The following is an 8,007-nucleotide window of genomic DNA, read 5'->3' on the forward strand; positions in this document are numbered from 1 at the left end:
ACACGAAGCCTCACGGTGTCCATGTGGAAAAGCATGCGGCTTTGCCAGGTTAAGATAAAGGAGACAGTCATCCAGATTTGCTTAAAGAATCCCAACTCTCTAATTGTAATAATTAAAATGAAACACGTCCATATATATGAGCGTGCACATCCGTGTGTGTGGCCACCTGTGTGCGCATGTTGGGGTCAGAGGTTACCTTCGAGTAGCTTGCTTTGTCATTCTCCATCTGACTTTTTTGAGACAGCTCTGTCCCTGAACCTAGAGCTCTCAGATTTGGGGAGACCGGCTGGCCCTCAGGTGGGCTGTCCTCACTCCCACCCTGGGCACTGGAGATAAAGATATACACTGCCGTGTCTGATTTTCACATGAATACCAGAGATCTAACCTCAAGGTATCATACTTGAGAAGCAAACACTTTATTCAATGAGCCACCTCTGCGGTCCCAAAATATTTTAATGTATAAATGCATAAAGTGTCTGAAATCTTTTGTGTATTGAGGCAGAGCTGAATTTTCTGGACCAATATTTCAAAACATGCAAAATAAGATTCAATAAATAACAAGTTCCAGGCGTTTTTGTGCATAGGGGATTCTAAACAGAAATCAAACACAGACCACTTAGCATCGTTTTCCAAGTGAACTTTTTCTTTGGTGCTGATGTGACTTCAGATCTGCTGCAGACTGAGTCTGGTCTAGATTCTATACTCTACGATGAATGTACTTAGAGGGGGAACCTGTAAAAAAGATTTGTGGCTTTACTTGTTAATACACATCAGTTCATCGAGGGTTTTTCTATGGCAGCAAAGTCACGGTGGTGTTTTCCATGTGGATGGAACAGACAGCAAGGACTCTGCAGGGCTAGACTCCATCTTGCCTTGCCGAGGTGGAGATACAAGGAAGGCTGGGAGACCACCATATGCAGAAGCTTACCTTTGCCTGAACCTTCCTCCTTCATCAACATCACCTTCTGTTGTGAGAGACCTAATTCAAAATTGATTTATTTAGAAAGGCTTGAGACAAACATCCTTAAAGACAAATAAAATCAAATGCTATTTGAACAACCTGAGAAAGTTATATGTTTTAATTTTTTATTTAAAAAAAAACTCTACTGATATTCTTAATGGAAATAGCCCCAAGGAAAATCTTGATAGAGACCTCGGGCTTCATGGCTCAAAACAGAGGTAAGAGATCAAAAAAGCGTGGGTGTCTAAACTGATTTCACAGCAAGTCAAAGTCACTGACTATGAGATCATAACTGAAGGGGCTGGAGCAATGGCTTCTCGGTAAGAGCACTGGCAGCTGGCACTGTGGTGTGTGTGCACGTGTGTGAAAATAGGTATCTTACATATTATCTATGACTTAATGTAATGATCCAATTGACTTCATTCTTTTCAGTAATCTATCTTCTAAATATCTAACTGGAGCACTGGCAGCTCTTCTAGAAGACTCAGCTTTGATTCCCAGCACCCACATGGAGGCTTATATCCATCTGCAATACCAGTCCCAAGGGATCCAGTGCTTTCTTCTGGCCTCTGTGGGCACTGCATGCATGTGGTACATAGACACTCATGCGAACAGAACACCCCCACACATATAAGAACTAAGATTAAATTTAACAAAAAAACTATGACAGGCCGGGCAGTGGTGGCGCACGCCTTTAATCCCAGCACTTGGGAGGCAGAGGCAGGCGGATTTCTGAGTTCGAGGCCAGCCTGGTCTACCGAGTGAGTTCCAGGACAGCCAGGACTACACAGAGAAACCCTGTCTCGAAAAAAACAAAAAAAAAGAAAAAAAAAACTATGACAGAATTGAAACCATAAAAAAAAAAATCTTTAAGAAAGACCTCGACTGAGCAGTGAAGGAGAACATATCCCTTGCTCAGACCACAGACACAGATTTGAGAGATATTTAGAAGATAGATTACTGAAAAGAATGAAGTCAATTGGGTCTTACATTAAGTCATAGATAATATGTAAGATATCTACTTTCACTCACGTGCACACACACCACAGACACACGGTCTGACTATATCTTTACATCCATGCATATATAAGTAGGATAAACAGAAGAGTGGAGTTGCTCTCCATTTTTCTCTTTTGAACTTTGAGCCCTATCCCTCACTGCCAAGTATATCCAGCCCACCCTCGACCCTCCTGCTTCTCTATCTCTCCAGCCTTTCTCTGTGTCTCTCCATCTCTCACATAGCCAATATCCATCTCAGAAACATGGTCTCAATTAAAGAGAATTAAGTCACTCGAAGATCCCTGGACAGTCTGTTATCAGATTCTGCTCTCTGCAGGGAAGCTAGCTATAAATCAAGGTTTCGAAGTGAGTCTTGGATTACAGGGTCATTAATTCTGAGACAGTAAGATATTACAAATGGAAAATATTTAGAAATCTCTCTATCAGGAACCACTTTGTTCCTCTTTCTCCCTTGATACACAGCCTTTCTTGCAACTGTGAAGAGAATTGGTTGCTTGCCAAGCCACGGCCTGGTGTGGAAGAAATCGTATATGGGGTATGGTCGGAATAGCAGAATGAACTTTTCAACAGAAATGTCAGCCCTGTGTATGCTGGAGTTTCCAGAAGACATTTCTGCACAGTCACATGGGGAGGCTGTGTAACTGCACCTCTGCTACAAATATCACAAGAAATTTCTAAATAATTTTCTTTGAAGGTTGTAGCATAGCAATATCGGTAGCTTGAAATACATCTCTGAACTTTTGAGTGTATGTTTTTTTTTATTTTTAAAATCCATTAAAAGTCGTTTGAATTTAGATATAGCACTTAAACTTGGTTAAATATCATCTGAGGTCAAATCAAAATACAGCTTAAAAGCCCTACCCGGGATACGTTATTCTTCCACCTCTCTACGTTGGAGTCTACCCATACATAAAGAACACATGCTAGTGGGGAGAGATAACATGGTTCCCAACTAGCTCTGAAAGTCGTTAAAGACTTTAAGAATAACAGTAGGATCTGCTTAGGTTTCTACTTCAAATGGAAATGGATTGATATTTTTTAATATATGGATATTCTGTTTGTTTTTCAACAAAATTCCTAGGCAGGTGAGGTGGTTTGGTGTGTGAAAGCGCTTGTTACACAAACCTGAAGATCTGAATTCCATTCCCAGAACTCAGGAAAAAACGGACAGTGCAATGGACCACATCTATAATCCGGCCCTCCTACCACAAGATAAAACACGGAGACCGGAGAGTTGCCTGAAGCTTGAAGACCAAGTAGGCTGGAGTATGGCGCGCAGCATCAGAGAAAGATCCCTCCTCAAACAAATTATAAGGTGAGAACCGACTCTTCAAAACTGTCCTGACCTCCGCGTGCATTGTGGCTTGTTGCGCTTGTGCACACATGCGTTCACCGCCCTCTGCCCCCACCCCCCCCAAACACACACAGGTTCTTTTTGTTTTACAAACAAGAGGGTAAGGAATACTCCTGACGGTTAGTGTGTCCAGGTCCAGCCCCTCCTTCTGGATCAGCATACTTGGAGGAGCAATGCCAGTAGGCTCAGCTGGCACATGGCCCGGTTTCCTTGGCAACTCGCTCTCCAAATCTGACGGCAGGCGCCATCTGCTGTCCACATGAAGCAAGCACAACAAGCGGGCATCCTGCTTGAACTCTAAGAGGGAGATGCAGGTGTATTATTTACGGAGGCAGAGGAAGCTGGAAGGAAATGCCCAGCCTGGAATGCAGTAACAGGACCAAGAAGGCTGAAAACAGGAATAGGTGTTACTACCCGTGTGTCTTCTTGCCCACATGGGATAGGTGTGTGCCATGGGTGACCGTAATGTAACATAACTGACCTATGTACATGGGTGTGTCTGTGTATGCATGCACATACGTGTACATGCATGTGGAGGCCAGAGGAAAACCTTTGTTATTCCTTAAGTGCTGCCCACCTTGTTTGTTTGCTTTTCGTTTGTTGTTTTTAACGACAGGGAGACAAGGCATCTTATTGGTCTAGACCTTGCTAAGCAGGCTAGGCTGGCTTGCCCATGAGCCTCCGGGATCAGCCTGTCTCTACCTCTGCAGCACCAGGATTACAAGCTCGTCATATCACCACAGCCTTTTCGTTTTGGTTTGTTTGGGATTATCAAGACAGGGTTTCTCTGTGTAGCCATGGCTGTCTTGGAGCTCACTCTGTAGACCTCAAACTCAGACTGTCTCTGCCTCCCGAGTGATGGGGCTAAAAGAGTGTGCCACCGCTGCTGGGTGGGTCGTCATGTTGTTAGAGCAAGCACCTCACTGACAGAGATACCATCCCAGGCCATTGCAGAAAACAAAACGTTCCTGTGCACAGAGCGCGGCGATGGAAGTCAGGTGATCTTATCATTTCTGCCTTGCCGTTAATCAGCACATGATCCATGGCAGAGACATTGGTAGGTAACTCTATTTCCTTCATCGATTGACTCAAACCTCATGAGGGATGCATGAAAGCCAAGGAGTTTACATTGTCGTGGAGACATTAAATTTACCCTTGGAATGAGCTCAGGGAGGTTAAGTAGGTTTCCTGAACTCACACAGCTTGCTTGGTCGTTTGAATAGGAGCGGCCCCCACAGTATACTTGGCTCATAGGGACTGGCACTTTTACGAGGTGTGACCTTGTTGGAGGTAGGCTTTGAGATCTGGGGTGCTTAAGCTAGACCTAGTGGGATGGTCTCCTGCTGCCTATAGTCAAGATCCAGACCTCTCAGTTCCTTCTCCAGCACCATGTCTGCCTGTAGGCTGCCATGCTTCCCACCATGATGATAATGGACTAAACCTCTGAAACTGCAAGCCAGCCCCAGTGAAATGTTTTCCTTTATAAGAGTTGCTGTTACCAACAGATTGGGAAAAGATCTTTACCAATCCCACATCCGATAGAGGACTAATATCCAATATATATAAAGAACTCAAGAAATTAGACTCTAGACAACCAAATAACCCTATTAAAAAATCGGGTATAGAGCTAAACAAAGAATTCTCACCTGAGGAAACTCAAATTGCCGAGAAGCACCTAAAGAAATGTTCAATATCCTTAGTTATCAGGGAAATGCAAATCAAAACAACTCTGAGATTCCACCTCACACCAGTCAGAATGGCTAAGATCAAAAACTCAGGTGATAGTAGATGCTGGCAAGGATGTAGAGAAAGAAGAACACTCCTCCATTGTTGGTGGGATTGCAAGATGGTGCAACCACTCTGGAAATCAGTCTGGCGGTTCCTCAGAAAATTGGACATATCATTACTTGAGGACCCAGCTATACCAGTTCTGGGCATATACCCAGAAGATGCTCTAACATATAATAAGGATATATGCTCCACCATGTTCATAGCAGCCTTATTTATAATAGCCAGAAGCTCAAAAGAACCCAGATGTCCTTCAACTGAGGAATGGATACAGAAAATGTGGTACATTTACACAATGGAACATTACTCAGCTATTAAAAACAATGAATTCAAGAAATTCTTAGGCAAATAGATAGAACTAGAAAATATCATCCTGAATGAGGTAACCCAATCACAAAAGAACACACATGGTATTCACTCACTGATTTTTAGCTCAGAAGCTTGAAATACCCAAGATTCAACTCACATAAAGCTCATGAAGAATGAAGACCAAGTGGGGGTGCTTCGGTCCTTCTTAGAATGAGTAACAAAATACTCAAAGGAGCAAATATGGAGACAAAGTGTAGGACAGAAACTGAAGGAGGGGCCATCTGGAGACCATTCCACCTGGGTATCCATCCCATGTGCAGTCACCAAAGGCAGATGCTGATGTGGATGTCAGGAAGTGCATGCTGACAGGAGCCTGACATAGCTGTCTCCTTAGATGTCTGCAAAAGTCTGACATATTCAGAGGCAGATGCTCACAGCTAACCATTGAACTGATCACGGAGTTCCCAATGGAGGAATTAGAGTGAAGACTGAAGGAGTTGAAAGGGTTTGTGACCCCATGAGGAGAGCAACAATACCAACCAACCACAGCTCCCAGGGTCTAAACCACCAGCCTGGGAGCACTTAGGGAGGGACCCATGGCTCCAGCTGTATATGCAAGGGAGGATAGTCCTGTCAGGTATAGGTGGAAGAGGAAATCCTTGGTCCCATGAAGGCTGGACGCCGTGTGTGGGGGAATTTGAGGGTGGAGAAGTGGGAGTGAGGGGGTAGGTGGGGGCACATCCTCATAGAAGCAGAAGGAGGGAGGATGGGATGGGGGATTCCTGGGCGGGAGTGGGGGGGAATGGGGTAAGGGGAGAACATCTGAAATGTAAATAAAATATCCAATTTAAAAAAAAGAGTTGCTGTTGTCATGGTGTCTCTTCACAGCAATAGAACACTGACTAAGACAGCTTGTATGTGTCAGAGTTGAAGTAGAAATGTTCTGCTTATCCCTGGGTTGGTATTCAATTGGCTGTTGGTTAACAGTTGTTTACAAAGAAAGAAAAAAAGTGTCTGTGTGGTCCAGTCCCCACACATCACCACACACCACACATGCCACCACCACTGCCACACCCTAGGATAATGTGTGTGACTTAGGATGGCTGCTCCTCCTTCCCATTGCCCTCTGGATTCCCTGGAAGTAGCCATTGAGGCAGATTTTAGGATGTTTAGCCCACAGGCAAGTGAGACAGTTCTGAGAGAGGAACTGCCCCCTGTTCCTCGGTGCAGAGCTGCTCCTTCAGTCAGGGCTGTTCTGAACCACAGGGAAAGTTTGGTTCTTTTGTGAATGCGTGATCTCCAAGCCTCGTGTAAAACCAACTGATCCCAGTAAGAGTCAAGGTTGCAGAGTTATGCCCACCTGCTCCCTCTGTCCCCCGCAACACTGGCTGTCTGAATTCATTTAGAGGCCAAGAACCTCGTCTAACCAGAGCAGTGCATGCTGTCTGTCCTGTAGCATGACAGTCAGCCAGCCCACAGCTGCACAATTCACTTGAGCCATAGACAAATCACCAACACACGGAGGAAATAAGATTCTCCCCCAAAGTGGTGGAGTTTATCTCCCTCTCCGGGAGCTGTTCTCCTGACTCAAACCTCTGCTCTCTCGAAGACACATCTGGAAGTTTGGAATTGTTTTCATCCGGCAAATGCACGGGCTGTGACACCTCTATCTTGTGTCTAACTTTCAATTTAGACTCTTGAGATTACTGAGAACGGTTCTCCATCCACCACCTGCGCCATTGGGAAGGTTGGCATTCAGGGCAGTAATATGCGTAAAGAAGGCGGAGCAATAATTCGACTCCCAAAGCACCTTTAGAGTGAATTAGATCACGTCTGTGGGTGCTCCGTGGAAACTGGATAGGACTGTGAACGTGTCAGGGTTCAGCTGCTGTGTAGAGGGTACAAAGAGCTCCGTATAGGCATTAGGCTGCACTAACGCACACAAGAAGCCTTGAAGTGGATGTCTGGGAGGAGAGGGAAGGAGTCACAAGAACAGACAGGAGTGGATAAGTTACTCTCCTGCTACAAGCCTCGGTTTCCTTACTTGAAATGGTAAGACACAGTGCTCCTGGAAGTGCTGTGGGGTTATCAGAAGCCTTGTCCTGCCCTTTAGTGGCTGTGTATCCCTGACTTCAGCTTTCTCTAGCTCTTCTCACCTTTCTAAAATAAAGATGACAACGGTAGACTTCTTGTAGGCTGCGAGAATCACATAATGGCACCAGAGTAGTGTCCAGAAACAGGTAGGCACTTGGTAATTAGGGCAATTATTATCATGCCGCGAGCCAGGTGACCTTGTGATGGTTAAACGTCACTGTCAACTGGATAGGACTTAGAATCGCCATGGAAACCAACATCTGGGCTCATCTGTGAGGTATTTTATCGTACACTTCCTAATTCTGAAATAATTTTCACTCAAACAAAGTTACATACATACATACATACATACATACATACATGCTACAATATAACACCATTTATAAAGATTTCAAAGATTTGTTTTTCCCAATAACCCGTGGTCTGCATCTTGTCATTCAGGTTGTACAAGGCACAATATTAGAGAGCAGAGTCCCAATGA

Source organism: Grammomys surdaster, unplaced genomic scaffold (genome assembly GCF_004785775.1).
Source record: "Grammomys surdaster isolate TR1022 unplaced genomic scaffold, NIH_TR_1.0 125996, whole genome shotgun sequence".
NCBI classification, from domain to species: domain Eukaryota; kingdom Metazoa; phylum Chordata; class Mammalia; order Rodentia; family Muridae; genus Grammomys; species Grammomys surdaster.